Here is a 23,459-nt window from a genome sequence, read left to right on the forward strand (position 1 = left end):
ACATTTGGTAGCAAAGATGAATCATGCATCTTACCAGAAGCACAGATTAAACAAAATCAACAAAAATTAAACAATAATTAAAATGAAATTAATAACACTCACTATTTCTAATGTTTCAAATGGTTTTTTGTTTTTTTGTTTTTTTTTTTAGATTTTTGGAGCTTTTGTCTTTGGGGCAAGCAATGACACTGTCATTTGAACCATTTATTATTTATACAATACTGTCCAGAGTGCCTCTTTGTCAGAGGCTCCTGTGTACTAACATTAACTTGCTTTTAAAAAGTTACCCAATGTACAAATAAATAGCTGGCACGCTTGCTACCTGCCTTAACTTATGGTTAAAATTTCCTGTCTGAAAGCTTAAGGGATAAAATATAACAAGGCTACCTAACTATGTCTGAAGGAGTCTATCTAAAGTTGGTAGTTATTTATTAGCTAAGAATGGCTAACAACTTCTGTTCTTGTATCAAAGGAATTAGTAGGAGCTTGTTACGCACTCAGTATGCTGCAAGGGTCAAGTTTTTACTCCATTAGGAATTAATTTTATTTGATCTGAAGAAAGTTTGTAAAAAAAAAGTCTTACATCTATCCTTCTGCGTAGCCTACTGCTTAACATGGCATGCAATGTCGTTTACAGTAGCTAGCTACAACCAAAGAGTATAGAGGGAAGAGGGAAGTCTTTGCACTGCATAAACTGATGTTGCTCTTAGAACTCATGTGCCGTCTGTGCTACAACACAATTAATGAGTGATAGGAATGCTGGTGCCACTGGAGTAGCCAATCAGCATATGTAATGTGAACCTGCTGTTGATAGAGAACACTTTTTTTGCCAAGAATGCAACAAACAGCATTTATCAACACTAAGAAAACAAAAATAGGTGCATAAATGCTATGGCACCATGAAAAAAGGTCAGGGGGGTATCCTGTCCCTTCCCTCAATGTGCTTCAATATTCTGTGACCTTTGACCCCTTATATCATGGATCACATTAAAATATTGTTCTTTTCACAGGTCAAAAAGTCAGACACTATGGTATCAAAACCAATGCTTTTGATTGAGATGCATCTTGCATTTATTCACTAGTCTATAAACTCAGGTTTTCAGCTGGAAATTTACATCTTAATCTATTAACTGTTTATTCAGTCATGAAAGATATTTATTTTCTATGCTGTGACTCTTGCATTTCCAGCTGAAGAATGTTTTTCTGCATTTCAGATCACTGTGTGCGCCATATGTAAATATGCTCCTGGTCAGAGAGATCTGTTTATAAACAGATCACAGAGACAGACAGTACATAGCCTCATCTGACCTCTGGAGTACCTTTCAGGTACACTCTCACCACTCTTCACAGATTGTTGAATGTCATATTAGAAATTTCCCTCCCACCATCAAAGGGGACCCTCCACTGAACAAATTACACAGGTCTGCAACCCCTGACATATTCCTATCCTGTCTTAAATGTATATTCTGACATGTCCCACCAAAATCAGCCAGCGTAACAAAAGACACCTAGTAGGCAGCTCCTTAGTGACATGGGGGATGGAGAAGGGCAACTTGAAAGAATCACTTTCAAAGCCCACTGAAAGATTAGGTGACCCCTTTCACAGACTGACCTATTCAGCGTAGTGTGACGCGGCAGACAGTATCTCACTAACAGGGTGACGTGAAGGAGTCCATGGACCACTGAGCCAAGGAGGTCCACTGAGGGCAGCGCATAATTGACCAAATTTAGGATGGAAGGCAGCCTGCCATCAAACAGAACACAGGCGCTGTGGGTGTGGGTTCCAGAGGGATGGTCTGTAGAAATATAAACCTTTTATGAGCAACTCCTCCAAAATGCACCTGATGGCAGCAGGGGGAAACATGATGGCATGATCTAACTTCAATCAGCAATCACACCATTTCCCATTCATTTTCAATCTTACCAAACATGTTTCCATTGATTGAAACAGCAGTCAATGTCACAATGATGTGTAAGCATAGCACTTAACACTTAAATTTGACACTCTGTGTTAAGAATAAGAATAAGAATAAGAAATACTTTATTAATCCCGAAGGAAATTTGAGTGTCACAACTGCACCATCCGGCAGACATCAAAACAACAAAAGAATAAATTGAATAAAATAAATAAAGAGGTATAAAATACAACAAATAGAAAGAAGTTCGTGCAATTATGCGTTGAGAAGTTATCATGCATGTGCTATGATTATATACATAGTATACAATGAATTATGAAACAAGAATAAACAAGGGTAAGGTTATTGCTATTATACAGTATGAAGTGCAGTAGAAAAACAGTTATTGTTGTACAATATGCAAAACAATGATAACTGTATAGTGCAAATCCTGACCAGATGGCTAGAGAACAGTTATTGTCCCATGTGCAACGATTATGTGGGGGGGGGGGACAGCACAGGGCATCAGGTGCCAGTCAATCCCATGTTGCAGCGGAGAGGGGAGGAGTTGTATAGTTTGATGGATGCAGGCAGAAAAGACCTTCTGTGCCTCTCAGTGGAACATTTTGGGGAGATCAGCCTGCCACTGAAGGTGCTCTTCATCTTCACAAGCCCGTCATGGAAAGGATGGGAGGTCTTGTTTAGGATGCTCACCAGCTTGTTAAGCATCCTTCTCTCCGCCAGCGCCCCTAGTAAGTCCAGCTCAATTCCGCCACCTATGACAGAGCTGGCTTTCCTGATGAGCTTGTTCAGTCTGTTTGCATCCCCAGCTTTCAGACCACACCCCCAGCACACCACCGTGTAGAAGATGGCACTGGAAACCACAGACTGGTAGAACATCTGCAGCATCTTGTTGCAGACGTTGAAGGATCGTAGTCTCCGCAGGAAGTAAAGCCGACTGGCCCTTCTTGTAAAGGGCCTCTGTGTTCGTAGTCCACTCCAGCCTGTCATCTAAGTGCACTCCAAGGTATTTGCAGGAGTGGACTACTTCAACTTCTACTCCATGGATTGCGACAGGGGTCCGAGCAGGTTTATACTTGCGGAAGTCCACAACCAGCTCCTTCGTCTTGCTGACGATTAGCTGCAGATGGTTCAGGCTGCACCACTCCACGAAGCTGTCTATCAGTCCCCTGTATTCTGCCTCCTGTTGCCCCTTGATACACCCCGCGATAATGGAGTCATCAGAGAACTTCTGAAGGTGGCATAACTCTGAGTTGTACCTGAAGTCAGAGGTGTACAAGGTGAACAGGAAGGGAGAGAGGACGGTCCCCTGGGGTGCCCCTGTGCTGCTCAGTACTGTCTCTGACACACTGCTCCCAAGTCTCACATACTGTGGTCTGTTGGTCAGGTAGTCAGTAATCCAGGTCACAAGCGGGGCGTCCACTCGCATGCACCTGAGCATGTCTCCCAGCAGTAAAGGCTGTATGGTGTTGAAGGCGCTGGAGAAGTCAAAAAACATGACTCTCATAGTGCTTCCAGCCTCATCAAGATGGGAGTAGGCCCAGTGCAGCAGGTATATGATGGCGTCCTCCACTCCGATGCGTTCCTTGTAAGCAAACTGCAGGGGGTCCAATGCTGGTCTGACCAGGGGTCTGAGGTGGGAGAGGACAAGCCTCTCCAGGGTCTTCATCACATGTAATGTTAACGCCACTGGCCTGTAGTCATTTAAGACCTTGGGGTGCCCCTTCTTGGGCACAGGGACCAGGCATGATGTTTTCCATAGCGCGGGAACCTGTCAGGGCACAGGCAAGGACTCAGGCGCAGACCACGAGAACTCCAGATTCCAAGTGCCTTTAGAAGGACGCCGGGCAGAAATCGTGACCAAAAACAGGCAGGGTAGAGACCAGGCAGGCAGTCCAAACACAGTCAGGAATCAAAGCCGGGGACAGGCAGGGTCAAACCAGGTAGTCAGGAAGATCAGGTGAACAAGGCAGGACAGCAGGCAGGAGCAAGGTAGAAGAGCAGGCAGGGTCGATTCGGGGAACAGCGATCAGGCAGAAAACACGGCGGGAACAAGACAGGTACAAACACACTGCGACGAACTGGCAACAAGACAGAGACAAGCAGGGTAGATATAGGGCTGGGCTGATGAGAAGATGGGAAGCAGGTGTGTAAGCAGGCAGGAGGAGATGATCGGGTGGGCGGAGACAGGGCGGAGAGTGGGGCAGGGCTAGAACACAAGGAAAACAAAAGCACATGGACAGGGAAAAACAAAAACACAATAGCTAGGGGGCGGGAGCACTGACAGAACCTTTCCAAGTCTCAGGCTCAGACTGAAGATGTTTTGGAAGACTCCACAAAGCTGTTCAGCACAACCCTTAACCACCTCAGTTCCCACGCCGTCGGGGCCTGCAGCTTTGCCTGAGTGGAGTCTTTCCAGTTGCCTCTTCACCTGGTCAGTTGTGATAGTTGGGGAGAGTGGCGAGGGGGGAAGGGCAGTCCCCGGTACAGGGGCCTGAGAGGGTCTGGAGGGGGGCTGTAAGGTGATATGGGAGGTGTGAATAATCGAGGGGCTGGGGGTGGGTGGACCAGGGCTTCAGTATCAAACCTATTGAAAAACAGGTTCAACTCATTGGCCCTGGCCAATGAGAAGAATGTTAAGGGCATTCTTCACTGTGTGGCATCCAAAAGCTTCTTAGTTCCTGATGAATGTTTGTCATTAACAATCAATGAGTCTGATGCATATGAATGTCTCAGAGAAGCTGTTGGAATGCGACACATGGGAAAGCTGCCAGTCTCATGATTTACATAGGATAAGCAGTAGTGCTCCACCCTGGCCCAGCAGGACCACATCCCAGCTGGAGTTCCAGCTGTCTGTAAATCGGCAACACTCACAAAAATGAAAAGCAAAGCTAAACTAATTGAAGAGAATGATCTATTGAGTAATGTGTGTAAGAAACCTGATGGAATGAAAGTGTGTAGACACTTCAGCCCTCCAGGACCACAAGAGAAATAGAATGCTCATATTCAAATAGGCATTGTCAATTTTGTTTGATGTTTGGTAGGAATCTCGTCTCTTGTCAGGGCAGATATTTGTTTAAACATAGAATGTACTGGATGTCTAATTGAAAAACTTTGCTCACAAAATCAATAAATTGGAAACTTCAAAAAACAGAAATATCTAATTCAAAGAATTTTTAAGGAAGATACAAAATACAACATCATGTCTTTATGAGCTATTTAGTGAAAAAATCTGAAAGATGCTTGCAATCATGTCAAAACATGGTTTATTTCTATTGTGATCAGTCATGGCTGCTTATATTTCATATATCTTTTTGTATTGCTGTAGTGACTGTTTATAATTTCAACAACAGAAACATACATGATGTGATACATACAGTATGTGACGGTTTATGTGATAGATTCTTGAAAAAACTCTTCAATGTGAAGATACATCCTCCGCCAGAAGAAACAAAGAAGGAAAAATTGGAACTATCTTAAAAGAGGTGCCCATTTATTGGTTTCCAGCTCACAAAGGACGCGAGGATGTAGGAATTGAGGACAGAATACAATTTAGCACTTTTGAGATGCAGCTTTGGTTTTTTTTCTTTGCCCTTCCAAACATTAACAAGGGCAACACATGGCTCTTCTTTTCTTGTTAGCTTTTCCTTGGTTAAGAAAAAAGTCACTTATATCTTGATTTTACATCACTATATAATAAAATATATGAAAAGTACTATCATTAAAAGTTATAAAAGTTCTGTTTCAGCTGAATTTTGCTGATTTTTTCTTAAAACCAAATCCTAATTTTTAGGACTTTTCCAGGTTCCCAGTTAAGCCTTTACTTCCTCCTCCAAGTCCTGTACAATTAGTCTCCACGTACAAGTCGTGTGGAACTGCTTAAAGGAGAAGCACCATAAGTGTTCACAATATTTTTTTTTCATCATAGTACCACCATAAAGTACAAGTAAGTTACATGCAAAACAAGAATTTACAATACACAAAACATATAGCACATAGAAAGGCTTAACCTTTAATTAAAGGTGTATTTCCTGAACCAGTCCTTTTGATTTCTGCTTCATGAAAAGAAAAAAAACACTCCATAACATCCTTATGTGGTAGTATCACATAGTCAACTAAAAAGACAATTTCTGTTGTATGGTAAAGGAGTCTACACCACCAATAAGTGTCGTCACAGATAGTTTTCTGGTAGAAATGGTATCTGACAAAGACGACAAGAACAATTATTCATGAGTTGAGTCATGTGACTGATTCATGGCGGCACAGATGTGAATTTAGTGAGCTCCATTTACCACTTGTTTCTTTCAGTTTATTAGGAAGCAAATAATGCTGAACTATGTTAAATCCTCTAAAATGTCGGTACAACACAGCGATGGTGCTACCAATGAAACCGAACATTCCCCTGTCAAGAAGAGATTCAAGGAATCGCCGCTTTGCATCTCCAAAGCAAATCTGGACAGCACACTAGCTGAACAGAGAGCTGAGCTTAATAACACCGTTACTGCCGCGGTCAAAGCTGCTTTAGATGATGTTCTGCTCCCACAAATTTCCGACCTTAGACTTGAACTGAAGAACGCCACTGATACCATCACAACAGCCACCAGCCAGATTGAACAACTCGAGAAATCAGTTCAACGACTTCAGTCAAGGTGTGATTCTACTCAGTCAGCAGCTAGACATGATAGAGACCAGGTCAATGCTTTAAGGCAGAAAATGGATGAGCTGAATACCAAATTGGTGGATATGGAAGATTGGAGTAGAAGATTTAACCTGCGTTTAGTTGGGCTGAGTGAGGGAGTGGAGAGAGAAAACTGCATCGCTTTTTTAAAGGCGAATTTACCTATATGGATCCCATCTGTTGCAGATCGTGATATAAAGATAGAACGAGCCCACCGTCTGTGTTTGGAGAGAACCACCAACGTTAGCCGCCCCCGCACAATTATATTCAAGTTACTAGACTACACCCACAGACAAGCAATCCTAAGGGGTGCGAAAACCGTGCATCCCTTTAAACATGGCATGGACACTTTACATTTCTTTCCGGATTTCAGCGCGGAGACTACTAAGAAACGAAAGGCCTTTGCTGAGGTGAGAAAGTGGATAGAGGCATATGGGATTCAAACATTTCTCCTGTTCCCAGCCACAATGAAGATCACCTATCGTGGCAGGCAAATTCTGTGCCGATCACCCTTTGAAGCGGAGCAGTTCATCCAGTCTAAGATCCTGACGTGCAGAGGTGCCAGCTCTGCTCTTGGGCGAGAGAACGAAGCGCTGGAGAACCCAAGCTCCAAGGTGGATACAGAGCATCAGATGGATAGTGTGCCTACTGCAGAACGTCAACCTACACCTGTCGCTGCAAGCAATGACACAGTTTAACCTGTCCGATGTTTTAATATGGAACTGTGGACTTTTCTCTTGGTGCTGTCATAAGGAGGAGGTAAGATATACGTGCGTTTCATTTTAGCCTAGCCATTTTCACCTCTTAATACAACATATGCATAGGCTAAGTTGACTCTGGCGTTATAGGCCTACAAGCAAGGCTACAGGAGCGCAAATCAGAATACTAGACAGATCTTTGGGTTTACATAAACGGGGGTTTCCTTTAGGTGTATTCACTTCCCTGTAGCTACAGTTTTTTTTTTGTTTTTAAACAAGCGACATATCAACGTCTTGCTTTCTTCTCTGCTGAATAATTGCATCTTTGTAACGAGTGGGACTCTCTTGACGATCTCTTTGCGGCTTGTAAAGTATGTTTTGCATATAGTTTGGAGTGTTGTTATTTGTGTAGTTTTGCTGGCAGCCGTTAACTTTACTTTAACCCTTGTATGTCTATGGAATTTTGCTCTTAGGGCACCGCACAGTTTATTGTTAAAGGTGTTTTCCAGAAAGGCTTCTCCAGTCCTGCTGTCCTACTATAACTCAGTAGACTATGCCTAATCTAAATATTATGTCCTGGAACGTGCGTGGCCTTAATACGCCAGTCAGGCAAACTTGTTTAGAATTTTTGCTACGCAAATCAATAGCCATAGCTTTTGTTCAGGAAACACACTTGAAAAAGGAGGTTGTGACCTGCTTCCAAAACAAGAATTATAAGTTTCTGGCGTACTCCTGCGCTACTAATAAGTCCAAAGGTGTGTTGATACTTGCAAAGAGATCTCTACATTTATCCATACACTTACTGGGAGGAGATGACCATGGCCGTTTTGTGTATGCAGCTGTAACAATAAATCATTCTAAACTCCCACTTGCATCCATTTATGCCCCAAATGAGCCTGATCAACATTTTTTGTATAACATCAGTGAAAAACTACAAGAATTCAGTGACCATTATATCATCACAGGGGGAGATTTTAATGCTTCAATTCATCCTCAGCTTGATCGCTCATCTGCTATTCCTAACTCCTCTAGTACAATTTCCTCATCACTTCTGAATAGATTTATTACAGAATTGAATTTAACTGACCAATGCCGCATACATAATCCTCGTACGAAAGGCTACACATTCTATTCTCCAAGGCACCAATCATTTTCAAGAATTGATTATATTTTACTGAAGAGTGTTCACAAGCCTTTAAAGATACTGTCAAAGTGGGATCTGGAACTTTCTTGGTTAGGTTTCTACCCAGACTGGGAAACAGTGTGGTCAAACCTTTGCCTACTTCTATATATATATATATATATATATATATATATATATATATATTTTTTTTTTTTTATGGATAGTCTCATTCCATTACATAGCTTGCCTAGAATGTACAACAGCAAAGGTCAACAAGGCAAAGACAACCACTGTACATGCCTGGATGAATATAGTCTCTGCTCTTAAAGAGCTTCTTTGATGATCCTACAGTCAATATGAATTTGCTGCCAACATTTGTTAAGTGTTGTGTTGTTCTGTTTTTTTTTCCTACTCTCATCCATATGCTCTGTTTGTGTATGATGTATTTTATTTTATTGCATTATAATAATAAAAAGCATAATCACAAAAAAAAGAACAATTATTCATCATAGTATACAAGTATCAGTTCTTATGAAGGTGTCAGGGTGCAGGCGCGGACTCAGATGCGGACCAGGCGAGTGCAGGTTTCACAGGTTTTATTAGAAATCGCTGGGCAGACTCGAGGTAGCGGTACAGGCAGGGTCAAAACCGGGAAGACAGTCCAAAGCAACACAAACCAGGAGCGGGGATCGGGGACGGCAACTGGCTGGGTCGGAACCGGGTGGGGGATCAGATCAAGCAACCAAGGCAGGAGAGGCAGGCAGAGACGAGGAACAAAGTTGAGCTGGAGTCAAACACAGATTAAGTGGCACGAGAAAACAGGCGGGTACATAACAGGGAAAAAAGCTGGAACGAACTAGCAACAAGACAGAGACAAGCAGGGTGTAAATAGGGCTGGGCTGATGAGGCAATGGGATGCAGGTGAGCAGGCAGGCAGGTGGAGGCGATCTGGAAATCAGGTGGGCGGGGACAGGGCAGAGAGTGGGGCAGGGCTGGAACACAAAGGAAAAAAAAAAAGCACATGGAGCACATAGACAGACAGGGAGAACACAACAACAGCTAGGGGGCTGGAGTACTGACAGAAGATGTCATAAATTGACCATTATTAAAAGCAATAATATTTTTTCTAACATTTACTTCAGTGCTTAGACTAAAGCAGTTGTCATGCAGTTCTTACAAATAACCTCAGCATAGGCACTTCAAAAAAGGCAATTATAAGGCTTCAATATAGATTTATAATATTCATGTACGTGCATTTGTGAGTCTTTCATTTATGGGGTGAACAGTACATTGCAATTAGCAATAGAGAACAATTGAAGTTAAATCATGCCAATAACATTAATGAAGTTTGAGAGTATTTTAATAATGTTTAATTTTTGCACAAAAATGTCAGTTAGAATGAATAATGTAACTGTAAATGTCTATAACAAAAAACAGTGCTATGGTTAGTCAGGTTAGTCTGTAAGACCATATCAATAGGGTTGGGTCCACCTTCATTCCTTTCATTGAGCTAGATCATTTAATTCAACTATTTTAAATCACACAACACAACACGGACACTGCAAAGTTTACATTTTGTCAGTGAGGTAGTGGAAAGGGAACCCGCCACAAACCAAGAAAAGGGGAAAGGGAAAGAGGCCCAGTGAAACAGAGATAACCAAAATCTATGTAAAAATGCTAGATTTATCCTATATCTGAAAAGAAAATCACATCAGAATCTTTCAGAACTCCTCCATTCAACAAAAGAGAAGGGCTGGAAAAAATAGCCAGTACTGAATCTCACATAGCCTCCAGTCATACAGACTTTCTTATCAAGCAGGCATCCCCAAATCAAATTACCACTGAGGAACAGGACTGCAGCAGAATTAAACACAGCTGTTCAAAAAAAGTTGCTTTCAACACTTTAAATGTGATTCATTTATTATATTGAGAACTCTCAATGATTGTATCCATGTGTTTGTAAAATCAATTTTATTTTGTGTTGTGATTTGAGGGATTGGGATTAGGATTGATTGAACACCAGTTCAATCAATCCTAGGAGGACATTCTAGACACACAAGTTCGCTCACTGAGAGAGGACAGAGACGTTGTTTCCAAAATACAACACACTTATTTGTTCGTGCTACGGTACAAGTTAAAATTTTACTTTATTGAAAGAGTACATTAAAATGCCAATGCGGAGAGGGCCTCAGTCAGCCACGGGGAGGCAGACTACAGTAGTGTGTGTCCAGAAGTGAAATACTCACACAAGTGCTTCAAAGAAAAAACAGGTGTACCTTCTGTGAACTCCAGTGCAACCTATAAGCAAACCATGCAGTGACGGGACCTCACCACCGAGTGCCTAGCCTCCCCCCCAGGAGAACCTCAGCACCTATGTCAGGAGTGACACAATGCCTGACCCGTTCGCCCTCCGAGGGATCCGCCCGCCACAAGAATGCCAGGACAAGGTGAGTAGGATAACTCCTCTTTATTTTATTAGGTTAAAAAAAAAAAACACAATTTTAACAAAACAATTCATAAAATTTGAGACACAGCTATCCCTCTCCCGGCGAAGCCCCTCCCCCTATCCTTCTGTCCACCCCTGTCTGCCCTCCCCGGCTACAAGCAGGCGGGAACGCTACCCAACCGCACACACAAAAATAAAGGAAGAAAAGGAATCCCCACACACACACACTCACACACTTCCAGTGTATGCAAACTCAAACTCAAACAGAAACTCCAAAAAAAAAAAGACCAATCAGCTCACAGCTCCGTGTTTGCGGGAGTTGCTATTTCATAAGGTCAAGAATGTTGTTAGGGGGGGTACACACAAAGTCCGACCCAGCTAGCCAAAGTAATTATCGTTACCCCTTTTTTTTTTTTTTAGGTACCGACAATTGCGATCACCAGTACCGAAATACTAGCTGCGCGGACGAAAGAGTTCTCCCCCCCACGCACTCGCTGCGACACGGAGGAGACGAGCTGCCGAACACACCAGCCCAATTGGGCTTAACCAATAAACACAACGAACACAAAACGACCCCACAGGCACATATGCGAGAATGAGGAAAATCATACGAACAAACGCAAACAAAACAAAAATACACCAACCAACCCGCAAAGGCAATTTGTTTAAAGGACACACAGTCTAGTAGCAACGAACACTAAAAACAAGGGCAATATTCAGGGCATACAAACTAACGAAAGGCAAAGCAGCAGTGGCAGTCTTCCTGTTAAGACAACATTACTTACACAGGAGGTAAAAACGGGAGACGCCGAACAACTCATGGTACTGCTGCTCTAACGGCTACCTGTTGAACCAACTCATAAAATTGAAATTTTACCTGCCCGATGGGCTTAGCTGCTCCTATGGAGAGAGGCAATGAACCGGGGTGGGAAAAGAACAGCCACCGCAAAACTCTTCAAACCCAGGATGCCAGCAACCACCTGTTGAGTGCAGTATATTGGTTACCGTGGAAGTAATGGAAGCCTGCCCACAACACCCAATCGACAAACACAATCAAGTCAGGAACCTACCTCAGATCAGGAATATTATGGCACACGGATACCAAAGGGATGCAGAGGAGCAGGTCAGCTCCATGCTTCTTACCTGGCCTATATATACCTGCCTTGTGTGGCAAGTTAATTGTTTGCACGGCTAACTTCCGTAGCAGCATAGAAGGGGGCGTGACCGTAAACAAGCACTACGGTGGCTGCAATGGTCATTCCATTCTACCGGTTACATATGGTAACACTTTACAATAATGGTACAATTCATATACTTAAGTAATGTTTAACTAATGCATGACTCATGATGATTTAAGCCATGAATTCATGCTGCTCACCATGAATTAATGATCAAGTAACTATAGCCTTGAAGGATTACATCACACTTACTTAACCATTAATTATAGGATGTTAATTTACTGGTACTTAATACATTATTTGATATTAGCTTGATTTCATGTAGCATATGCATAAAGCCCATACATGCTGTGTAGTAAGTAAACCTCTAATGCTTGATCAATGCTAGAATGGAGCCAGCATCATTACTAGCATATCCACCCCCTTTACCAGAGGTTGTGAGCTGGGGTCCATTGCCAGACTGTCCCTTTTCATAATTAAAGGCTACTTCTAGTTTTCATCATTAATGAATCATTAATTCACCTTTACTTAACGGAAGTGTGTACCCCCCAAGTAAAGTCATGTCATAATACTAATTTTTAAGTGATTACTTAACCAAAATTAAGTCTTATGGTAACCGAATTCATCATAAACTAATGATGAATTTATAATGAATGTTTACATTCAAATAAAGTCACATAAAATTATTCATGTAGTAAATGTTAATTCATTGTTAATTCAATTTTACATCATCATCAGCTCACGTATTTAATGGACAAATGACCCAATATCACGTTGTTGCATGATCCAGTGACCAGACAAGGCACAGGCCTACTCCCAAAAACGACACATCAATCATGACTTAACACTTTAATACACCTTTCCCAAACAGAACTGTGTCTACCCAAGACAAGTAGCAACATAATAATCATTTGTAAGTGTGCTTACATATATGTGCATACTATGTGTTCACTGATTTTTTAAACCAAAATACAACACAGCACATTCAAAACATTTTGTGCCTTTTGTTAATTAAACAAAAATCAGAATAGCTATTTCTGTGTATTAAGAAAAACATAAAATAACCATAAATTAATGGTTATAATAAACATAAATTTTCCTTGTTATGGTAATACAGATTTCTTATGAACATGTGAACATGTGCTCAACTACAGCAGATAAAGTGCCACAAAAAATGAAACAGTTATTTCTTGTTTATATCAAGAAGGACATCTTTCTTTTTCAAATCAGCACTCACGCTTGCCTGTGGCTCTTTAGTGCAGAAAGAATAACAGTTTTTTCTCATATCTGCTGGGGTTGGCTGAAGCCAGCTCTGCAATCGGAGCTTGGTTGACAATTGTGTTGCGGTCGACACGGACTATCCTGTAGGCTTCTGCCTTGCTCCTTCTCTCCCGCACCAGCTTTGCCATTTGCTGGTAGCGGGCAATGGAGGCTTCCGGGGTTTTTACTGTAAAACAGATATGAAAGTCCATTCATTACTGAATTTTCCTGCACTAATAAAATATACTGCACTAATTAAAATTAAATGCCTATTCTTACGTTTCCTAAAACACATACAAGAGGCTGCCAGTGGCCACTGCCTATGAATCCCAGATTTCCAGGCATTACTCTGAAATATGCCCACACAGTCACACAAACTGGCAACAACAAAGAAAGTTAAGATGTCTTCAGAATACCTCTGTGAAAATTCACCTTGTGTCTCTTCACTTTCTTGGATTTTTTCTTTTTATCTTCATCTGATGAGGTCACAGAAGATGCGCTGGATATGCTGTAAGAGGTCACTTATGCTGGGACTGGTGGCCTGGAAGAGGATGGTCCAGTGATAAGCCCTGTCTTTTAAGACTATGATATAAAAATATTGTGATTAAAAATCTTCATAGTAAATATCCTACAAAAAGATGAACAATGACTATGTCAAAGCCCTACAATATAACATTTACCCTCAAATAACAGCTTAAAAATTATTTTTATAATTCATTGACTTGTAACAGGTAGAACACTGTCTCAGCCACTGCTACAGCAGGCTCACAATACTGGAAATAGCTTTATAAAAGTTTTTTGTGTTGAGGCAACACGCAAATCGCAGTGTCTTAACACTACTAAGATATCATGACAATTCATATTGCCAAAAAAGGCCAATTATCATTTAAGCAAACTTGTTTTAAGCTGTTGGGCCGTTGATGGTGTTAACAAGGTGTATCATGTTTTTATTTGGCTATTTTTAGACCAAAACTCCATAGTGCCGTTTTAGTGTTACAGAGTTAGTCTGTAGTTTTTAGTGGCATGCTGTGGTGAGGTTGCTGAATTGCAACTAACCTAAATATGCTCCCTTTACAAGCATGGTCCAGAATCTACCATTGTGCCAGAGAAACCTGGAGCAAGGGTCTTCAGTTTGTCTATTTTGGGCTACTGCACAAATAAGATGGCTCAACATGGTGAGCTCTGTGAAACAGATGTAGATATGAAAGGGTATGTATCTTTTACCTTCTTCAAGTCTGTCCCGCAGAAACAGTTACTCTTCTGTTAACAGAGTCACCTTCTCCTTTAGGTGTTCGATCTGCTGATCCCTTAGATCAATTGCATGTTTTGCTTCTTGCAGTGCCAGTGCCATGGTGGGTGCAACTGTAATAAATCAAACATATATGTTTTTACAAATATACCCGAAAATGGTTATACTGTACACAGACAAAAAAGAGAAAACAAGAAACCTTGCAGCAACATACCTTACAGTATCAAAGCTGTAAAGCTATTGGCTACAATTTAACTTAAGTGATGTAACCAAAGCTTCAGTTTCCTTGATACTTACCTTCTTCAGTAGCCACAGCAGATTCCAGTAAAGTGGACTTGGAAACAGCTATGTGAAAGGGGGTAAGTGATTAATTTTCTTTAGTATACATTTAAATAACAGGAAGTCTCCATTATAAATCAATAGCAGTGGCACAATACTAGTATTGTTGTACAGTACAATAGTATACTTAAATTAAAAAAAAAAATACTATTTAGGGGTCCAAGCACTGAAGGTGCTGGAACCCTATTGTTTTTACTTGGATTATTATGGGTCCAAGCACCGAAGGTGCTGGAACCCAATTGTTTTTACTTGGATTATTATTATTATTATTATTATTATTATTATTCCGCCGCTTTTGCAATCTTGGCCATAAAACTAAAACCGTGCATCAAAAAGTCACCAAAATTGGTAGGAAGGTAGAGGGTCATCCCCTGAACAATTGCTTCCAATAAGGCGTCCATAGGTCACATGACCTGGCAGCCATCTTGGATTGAAATTGCCACTTTCAAAAGCTCAGCCCACTTGAACCATTTGACAAAAAGTCACGAAACTTGGTATACAGGTTCCCCTCATCACAAGGAACAACTTTGGCCCTTGAAGCTTTCAAGTCCGCCAATATTGGATTTAGAGCTAATTTGCATAATTATGATTTCAGCAAAAATGACATCTTCTCCTGAACGGTTGGGCCGATTTGCACGAAACTTTAAACACGTCATCTTGAACAAAATCCCGACTTAAATTGCGAAAAAGAAGCTGCTACATCAAAAAACATGCCCGCCACTAGCCAATCAATTTGCCTCATTTCCTAATTAATATGCAAATGAGCCAATATCATTCACCGTTGCATCAATCATTCTGAAATTTCTTCTGCACAATGACAAGGCCTCACTGACAAGATATTCCAAATTTGAAAGCGATCCTTCAAAAAACTGACTCCACAAGCGCTTGAACAGCCCATTTTAAATCCAATTTTTAATATGTGAAAAATATACTTAAAAATCTTCTCATGAACCGTAACTTCAATTGATGCAAAATTCCATATGTTGGGCCTTTGGGTATGGTCTATCTAAATTGCGAAGGAATAGTCGCTATGTCAGATAACACCAGAGCTATGTACCGGTGACATAATGAGTTTTGTGACAGTTAATACTCATGTGCTTCTGAACCACTGTGCTGATCAGCACAAAACTTGGTATGTAAAACCCTTACAAATTTTACAACCCTTAATTTATGAAGGAAAAGTTACTATATCTATACTATACTATATATAAAACATGCACTATATGGACAAAAGTATTGGGCCACACTTGTTTTTCAGGGTTTGGGCTAGGCCCCTTATCTCCAGTGAAGGGCAATCTTAATGCTTCAGCATACCAACACATTTTGGACAATGCTATGCTTCCAACTTTCCAACCCCATCGAGCATCTTTGGGATGAACTGGAACAGAGATTGCGAGCCAGGCCTTGTCGTCCAACATCAGTGCCTGACCTCATAAATGCTCTACAGAATGAATGGGCACAAATTCCCACAGAAAATCTCCAAAATCCAAAATCTTGTGGAAAGCCTTCCAAGCAGAGTGAAAGCTGTTATAGCTGCAAAAGGGGGACCAACTCCATATTAAAGTATATGTATTTGAATACAATGTCATTACAGTCCCTCTTGGTGTAATAGTCAGGCGTCCGAATACTTTTGTCCATTCAGTGTAGCCTCTACAAGCCAATCATTTGCTTCATTTACTAATTGATATGCAAATGTGCATCAAATTCTTCTTAACACTGGCTTGTGAAAATCTTCATTACAGACTTTAATGCATGAAATTCAAGACCCCCAGGCAATTAGCTTATTTGTGCTTGGACCCCGGAATTGCTGCTTGCAGCTATATTTCCTTTCTGTTTCTTGAATTCACATACAGATAATAATGACAATCAACACTGTGCCTTTGGGTGTGATGGAATGCTTTCATTTTGGAAGTTTTAAAGTTTCATTCTGGAAGGTCTCCAGGTCATCTTCCATATCTGAAGTAATAGACACACATTTACTACATACTGGGATCATGTACTTTGTCAAGATCCATGCACGTTGAAAACTCAGGCATATGGCTCAGAATGGGGACCGAAAACCTTTAATGTGTTTTAAATCTGAAATAAAAACTAATTGAAAATTGTATAAAAATAGCTAACTAATTCAAATAAACTCATTGTGCAGTATTGAACTTGCCTGGTGGCAACACTTCTATCTCCCCAGATGCTGTGGCTGGAGTAGACTCAGCCTCCAAGTCTTCTGCACTGCTTACATCTGATAAGAAAAGATAACAATGGCTACATCAATACATACAGTATGCAACAGAAACACAGCAGGTCCAGGGATGTTAACATTCGTTCTGTTCCAACAATTAACGAATAACTGGAGCAGACAAAAGTTATCTACAGTGTCTACCTTTAATAACATTTGATCTACAGCTATTAATCTAATGTATTCAGATTAATCATAACGTTTTCTGCAATACCTAAAGTCATCAGGTTTTACAGTTAAATATTCCTGGCAGGATCAGCATGAAAATAATAAGCGTAAAAAGGCATATCTGTACTGATTATAATGCACATTATTAGTTAACATTAATGTTAAACAGCATGAAGAACGTGCAGAGCTAACATTATCCTAGCGTGGGTTAACCCGTTTAGCTTAACAGAATAGTTGGTGCGATTCGAAATAAAGTGAACTAGAAATGTGTTAGGCTGTGTTCACACGTAGCGTCTTTTATGAAGCTGTCAGCGTCTGTTTTACATAATAATCCTATGGAGTAGACCGTGCTTTCAAAAACGTCCTGAGCAGTTTATTTATTTATTTTAACGCCGTCGCTGGCATCTTTTTCTGCAGCTCAGGGCGTTTTTTTTTTCAGTTGAAAAAATTTCAACTTCTCCGGCGTTTTTTTTACTTGGAAAAAAAATGCTCTGGCCAGCGTCTTTCATCAAAAAAAAAAAAACGCTACATGTGAACACAGCCTTATGCACAAAAATATCTCACATATACTTCGACATGTAAGGGCATTACCTTTCAGGCATGGCTCCTCAACAAATTTCTTTGGTGGGTTTCTTTTCCTTCTTCTGTATGTGGACATTTCTTTTGATGACTGGACCCGCGAATTCCAGCTCTACTACTGACTGATAGACAGTTTACGTTTTGGGAGCGCTCAAAGTCAAATCTCGCGATTCTTATATTACTTTTTTGCAAGAGTTACAAATGTTCATTTATGTATCGGATGGTAAACAGGCATATGTAGAAGTGTAATAAAATACATATATGGATTTTTGTTAGAGGCAATTTAATTTAAAACACTTATGAGTGGGCGGGACCTCCGAGTTTGCGCCTGAGCGCTTGCTTGACCTGCTTGACCTGCTTGCTATCACAGTTTTCTGAACGATGAGACGTCGGCTTGGAAGGGAAACATTAAGTATCTGTAATAACGACCGAAACGAGATGGTTGTGAAATGGCACAAAAAGAAAAAGTGCAAACTATGCCACAATAAAATGAAACTGAGACCATCAGACGGAATAGATACTTTACAATGGTAAGTACCCTAGATTGCACCACATTTGGCGCTCGAATCATACCACCCCATTTTGTTAGCCTACCTTTGTCATTAAATGCAGATGAATGATTGTATGTAAACCCCTTTGACATTGGTTTAGATAAAGTAACTCCTCTAAATATATTTTCTCTATTTCGTCCCACCAGGACATGCCGTCACCGAAGTCATTGAGTGAGAGATGTAAAGAAATCCATTAGATCAGGGTAATTTTTTGAAAGGATTAAAATACATCTCAGCACCTGGCTAATGTATATATACAGGTACCAAAGGTTTTGACTAAATGATGCACTAATTACTTTTTACATGTTATCAGAAAGCCATCTCAATTTGATTTGGTTAAAATGAATGATGAAAAAAACTGGCCTCAAGAAAGAAATTTGTGTTAGAATGGTACGTGAGACATTTCAGAAATCCTACATAAATTGGTTCAAGGAAACTGAGAAAACTTGTGTACATTGTTTACATTTCTTATCCTCTGTCTTTCAGGTTTTGTCAGGGTTTGAGGCTGCGCCAAATTGACTTGCTGCAGGACGGGATTGTGGGAAGCACACACACATTGACCAACGTGAACAAAACATTGCGAAATGTCTGCCGTCATGCAATAAGAAGAAAGAGGAAGAAGACAGGACAGCAGCTTGGTGGCCCTAATGAATTTGTGATGATAGATGAAAGCAACTTCTGCCACAAATGTAAGGTATTGGCTACCTTATATTCATGTATGAATTTTACATGAATCTTATAATATTATAACATTGAATCTTTGTGCAACAGTCATACATAATTGAAATATTCATTAGAAAAAACGGTGTAAAATGACAACCTAACTTTTAATTTTAAATTATGGGCAATAATGCTGTCTGTGTGCCCAGTGTTGATCCTGACAATTGTTGGCGTTTATACATTATCTTTGAACAGTATGGCCGAGGACGGTACGGCAACACGTGGAGAAGACGCAAGTGGGTTTTTGGAATGCTGGGCATAAAAGGACATAGAAGACGACCTATTCTCAGACTTGTGAAGAAACGCTCTCGTCGCCATCTTCTTCCAATTATCTTTGGGCATGTTCGTCGGGGGTCTACCATTATAAGTGACCAGTGGCGTGCATACGTGGGTGCACTTGCCACTGCAGGTTACACTCATTTCACTGTGAATCACAGGAGAAACTTTGTTGATGCTCTCAGTGGAGGACATACACACAATATAGAGAGGGCTTGGGGGATTTACAAAAATCAAATGTGGCAACTCAGAGGAAACAGGAATGAGTTACTCTTAAAAGAGCATTTAGCAGTAATTGAATGGACCTACTGGCTAGGCAATAGGCATGATTATGGTCCATTGGGACGTTTATTAAAGGACATAAGTAAACAATTCATAGTTTAAGCAAAGAAAGCAAAACTGTATGAATGCATATAAATCCGCTATGAGTTGTTATACTGTGAAGATGACTTAAGAAAATAGTGTCATTACTTATGTCTCATTTTTAAATAAAAAATAGTATTTTTATGCCACACTCCAGTGAACTGATGATGATGTAAAAGTGAATTAATGATGAATTAACATTTACTACATGAATAATTTTATGTGACTTTATTTGAAGGTAAACATTCATTATAAATTCATCATTAGTTTATGATGAATTCAGTTACCGTAAGACTTAATTTTGGTTAAGCAATCACTTAAAAATCAGTATCATAACATGACTTTACTTGGGGGTACACACTTCCATTAAGGTGAATTAATGATTCATTAATGATGAAAACTAAAAGTAGCCTTTAATTATGAAAAGGGACAATCCCCACCTCACAACCTCTGGTAAAGGGGGTGGATATGCTAATAATGATGCTGGTTCCATTCTAGCATTGATCAAGCATTGGAGGTTTACTTACTACACAGCATGTATTGGGCTTTATGCATATGCTACATGAAATCAAGCTAATATCAAATGATGTATTAAGTACCAGTGAATTAACATCCTATAATTAATGGTTAAGTGTGATGTAATCCTTCAAGGCTATAGTTACTTGATCATTAGTTCATGGCGAGCAGCATGAATTCATGGCTTAAATCATCATGCGTCATGCATTAGTTACACATTATTTAAGTATATGAATTGTACCAGTATTGTAAAGTGTTACCGTTAGTATTGCTTACTAAGTCTAGGTTATATGGATGCACTCCAATCCAAATACCTTATTCGGTAAAGCACAAATAATGCGATGGAAACATATTTCTTCTACCCGAAGTTGCTCGTTATTATTCGGGAAAAAATCCATGATTGACATGTCTGTGCGTCAGCCATTAAAACAAATCGATTCATATCATTGCGGATGGCCACAAGATAAAAATGCCCATTCTCTTTGCAACATAGGACTCTAATTTCACTAACTAGTCGTTTCAGTTACTACACATTATTGAAAAGTGATCGCTATATTCTGTAGTTGCCCCCACCGAGTCAGGTGCGGAAGCTAGCAAGACAAAAACCTGGTGTGTCAGCTGGATTACACCTGCAACCTGTACATCAAAATGATGCTTAGAACCTGTAGTTTTTAGCTGTATGTGTTAATCTCCTCCATTAAAAAAACAGTCGAAAGTCGTTTAATTTACTGCACATTATTGAAAAGTGATCGCTATATTCTGTAGTCGCCCCCAATGAGTCAGCCCAAAGCAGGCAGCCGACAGATAGCTGACCGTTCCCGGTTATCACTCTTGCATCGAGAAGGAGGAGGCGTCATGTGCGGGACCTAGCGAGACAAAAGCCTGGTCTGGCAGCTGGATTTCTTTCAAACCCCCGCAACGTATACATCAATATCTTTCGATCTGTAAAACTTTTTTTTTTTTTTTCAGTTTCTGGTTGTTCAATGTCTCCCAGTTAAAGGGGCTGGGCTTCAGACAGTTCATAAAACTTAGTTTAGTTAAAAATAAAAGAGAGAGAGAGATGAAAAGTACAGTATGAAGATGTGGAAATATATGTCATAATTAATTATATGTCCATATTAAATCAATCTGGTGCTTTGAAGACACAAAAATTGCATTGCCGATGAATTAGGTTAGAAAACACAACATTTGCCCGATTTAACGTGACTTCCGGTATAAACCACGCCCACTATCCGAATACCGATATAAAGACAGATAATTTTGTTGGTCGAACAGATACAAATACAGATAATGACGTCTCTGTACACCTCTACTAGGTTATATTTGCCTTTGAGGTATTGTTACAACTACTGCAAAAAAAAGTTTTTTATTGCCCTGAAAGGTGGATTTTTTTTTTTTTGGGATTCCCTTGGCAAACAAATGTACTTTTTTTAAAATAAAGTCCTTTGCTTTATCCTGGTCTTGTCCTTTCATCAGTGTAATCTGTAAATATGTGATACATGCTTATTTACAGGTTCTAAAAATTTACAACCTTTAACAAACATTGAACGTGTTCAACTTTAGATCAGGTACTGCAAAAAGATGTCCACATAATGAACAAATGCTTCATAATAATGAATTACTTTGATGGGTAACTGTAACTGATTTTACACATGAATGTCATGAACATTTACTCATAGTTTGGAAATTAGACACAGTTTCAGCTTTAGTTACCTTGTACTCATTTGTAAACAAGAGTTTTACCTGCAAACATATTTGATATCAACATTAACTACATAGATCTTCATATAATACCACTTATAAACTAAGAGAAGACACCTGTTTAATAAGAAATCAAAGGACATCAGTCCTGGACACACTGCATGCTTGAAATTATTTAAAAACGTGTTGATGTTGAACAACTCATTATCTATTAATGGAGGGATATGGTGTAAGTATGCATAAAATATTGTGTACATCATTTGTAACTATTAATATACACAGTAGTAGCTACATGAACTGTCATTTAGACATATTTGTATATTTTCAAGTGCTGATGAAATAATGATTTGTTCACAGTTACTAATGATCATTTAATGGTGTATTAATGAAAGTTATTATAAAGTGTTTACCGTCAATTACAAATGGACAACTGAATTCACTTAGATGTGATTGAAAGAAATGAGGTCAATTGAGCTTCCACTGGCATTTTCTGGGGGGAAAGCGAAAGGACAGCTAATACTAAAATGTATCCAAAACTCAAGTTTGGAGTTACACATTCAATGTGCCTCTAATGATAATGCACACATAGTTTAGCACAAAACTTAAATGGTGTTACTTTCAGCTCATGTTATCATGTAATCTGCACTTGATATTGCACGCCATCAAGACTGTAGAGAACACTTCAGTTAAAAGTGTCTGCTAAATGTATGGGAAAACACATGTTTCCGCTTCCATCTATCTAGTTACATACTGAAAAAACATAATCCAATTAAAAAAAATATCCAAGTACATCTTTGTAAAATTGTGTAAATTGAAGTGACTGTAATTCATATACAGTGCCTTGAAAAAGTATTCAGTCTCCAGTACTGCTTTCACAATGTATTCGCTCAGATTCCAAATTTAAAACATATTAAAGATTTTTTTCCAGCTGGTCTACACTGTATTGTACATCATGTCAAATCAAAAGAAATGTCCAAAACTTTTCTAAGATTAAAAAAAACTAAAACTTTGAGATTTAAAAAGTATTCATACCCTTCATAATTATGAGGGTAGCCTTGCTCAAGTGCAAGATATTGTATTATAAACTCATCCAATTTGTTGATGGTCTCCACCTGGGTAGGAAATCAGTGGATCACCTGTTTTTAATTACTTCCTGAGCATAAATACCTTTCCTCTCTATTGGTTCAAATGTTATGATTGGATTTTCCATTTAACAAACCAAAATGAAGTGAAGAGAGCATTCAAAACAAGTGCAGTCCATCATGCAGAAGTGGAAGAAATATGGAACTACAGCCACACTGCCAAGGGCAGGCCGCCCCCCTAAACTTAGTTGCTGAACAAGAATGGCACTTGTCAGAGAGGCTACTGTGATGCTGTCACTAACCGAGCTACAGAAGTCAGTGGCTGCAACTTAAAATGATGTCCATGGGTCAACAATCTCTAAGCTATTGCACAAAAAGGACTT

The 23,459-nt window shown here is 39.8% G+C and overlaps 1 long non-coding RNA gene across 1 annotated transcript; it reads right to left on the reverse strand.

Moving 5' to 3' along the window:
- Positions 1-1,730: 1,730 nt before the first annotated feature.
- LOC118793700 lies at positions 1,731-12,004 on the reverse strand. Its single transcript, XR_005005666.1, has 3 exons — positions 11,932-12,004; positions 11,739-11,841; positions 1,731-1,796 (listed from the first exon to the last, which is right to left on the reverse strand). It is a non-coding gene; the product is annotated as an uncharacterized LOC118793700 (long non-coding RNA).
- Positions 12,005-23,459: the final 11,455 nt, after the last annotated feature.

The sequence above is a fragment of the Megalops cyprinoides genome, chromosome 18 (genome assembly GCF_013368585.1).
Source record: "Megalops cyprinoides isolate fMegCyp1 chromosome 18, fMegCyp1.pri, whole genome shotgun sequence".
NCBI lineage: Eukaryota > Metazoa > Chordata > Actinopteri > Elopiformes > Megalopidae > Megalops > Megalops cyprinoides.